Raw genomic sequence first — 1,788 nt, forward strand, 5'->3', positions numbered from 1 at the left:
TATTTAATACATGAATAAATATTAATTTATTGTGTAAGCTGCGCTAAGACTCTGAGACTAAAGTCATAAAAAAATGAAGTAATCACACATTTTCAAAAATGACTTACTAACCATCTATTATTTGTCACTTGCTTATATAACACTGGACCTTCACCTCTATGAATTGAAATACCCCGATTGCATGGTGATAATGCTTGTTCTCTATAATTTACAGGATTATCAAGAGGGTAAAATAAGAGCTTATTTGGAGGCATTTATGCGCATCACCAAAAAGAGTCCTTCTCTTTGCCTGACCCCAGGAACCACTGGGAAATAACAGGCCTGTTCCGCTGGGTCACCTAAGTATCCTCGTCGACTCTACAGCACTAACCATTAGAGTGAGTATGTGCCAGAAACTACACATTACTACCTGACTTAACCCCCAGAACAGCTCTGTGACTTAGATGCATACATCTCAACTGTACCTATCACAAAATTGGAGTGGTTAAGTAAATTGTCCAAAAGCACCAAGATCTGTCAAATACTTAAAGCCACCATAGTACTAGCTTTTCTTTCTTCCTGCGCATATAACAATGGGGAGGAAAAAAAAAAACACGGAATTAAAATCCATGCAAAAACAACTACCCTGACCAGCTTGGCTCGGTGGATAGAGCGTCGGCCTGCGGACTGAAGGGTCCCAGGTTCCATTCTGGTCAAGGGCATGTACCTTGGTTGTGGGCACATCCCCAGTAGGGGGTGTGCAGGAGGCAGCTGATCGATGTTTCTCTCTCATCGATGTTTCTAACTCTCTATCCCTCTCCCCTCCTCTCTGTAAAAAAAAAAAATCAATAAAATATATTTTAAAAAACTACAAAAATCACCTTAGTGGCACGTACGCAAAAACACCCTCGGTGCGCTCAGACATCGGGATCGGCCTTTCCCTCCAGGGCCTACCTGCCTGCCCGCCTCTCTCCAAAACCTGTCACACAACCTGCGAACGTCACGTGGCTTCCTGTTTGACGGCTGCCCGCTCGGGCGGGGAAACAGCTGATAAACAACCCGCACTTCCGCGTCCCTTCCCATTGGCCCACCACGGGGCGGGGCTTGCGAGCCTCGAGCCTCACTGGCTACAAAGAGCTTTTTTTTTCTTTTTTTTCTCCTCCGCAGGCCCCGTCCGAAGAAAGGGGCACAACCACCAGCCTAAATCACCGGGACTGTCAGAGCCCAGGGCAGTGTCGGGGGGCGGCCCAAAGGGGTTCAAGGTCGCCGCGGCCCTGCCTTCCGAGTGACACCGGGGGCGGGGGCCCGGCGTGTGTCCACGTCCCGGCGGGCGGAAAGCCCGTTTCATCCCACGGACGGTGGAGGGAACCCTCCTCGCCCCCACGTACGTGAGCGCGCGGCCCCACACCTCACGCGCTGATTCAAAGCTGGACAGAGGCGATGAGGTTCCGCGGAAAAGGAGCCGAAGGAGGGGACCAGAAACCCCAACGTCGGGCGACTCGCGGCGCCCCCACGGGCAAGCCCCTCCCCTGCTCCGTGCGGTCCCCGCACCCGCACCTGTTCCTTCTGCCGACCAGGTGGCTGTCAATTTGTAGCCAGGACCCCAGCGCAACCTCGGCCTCGCGGGGGCTGCATTAGGGCAACAGGTGTTCCCCATTCGGAACTCCAAAGGGAAAGAGCAGCAAGACGGGGTTCGCCTTCGGAGCCGCCGAGAGCTTTTCAAAAGCCCGGGTTTCCAGGTCTAAGGCGCGCAGCGAGGGTTCCCACCCCGGGGCCCGTTGGGGGGGGATCCCTGAGGGTGCCCGACCC

The sequence above is a fragment of the Myotis lucifugus genome, unplaced genomic scaffold (genome assembly GCF_000147115.1).
Source record: "Myotis lucifugus unplaced genomic scaffold, Myoluc2.0 scaffold_460, whole genome shotgun sequence".
Classification (NCBI taxonomy): Eukaryota; Metazoa; Chordata; class Mammalia; order Chiroptera; family Vespertilionidae; genus Myotis; species Myotis lucifugus.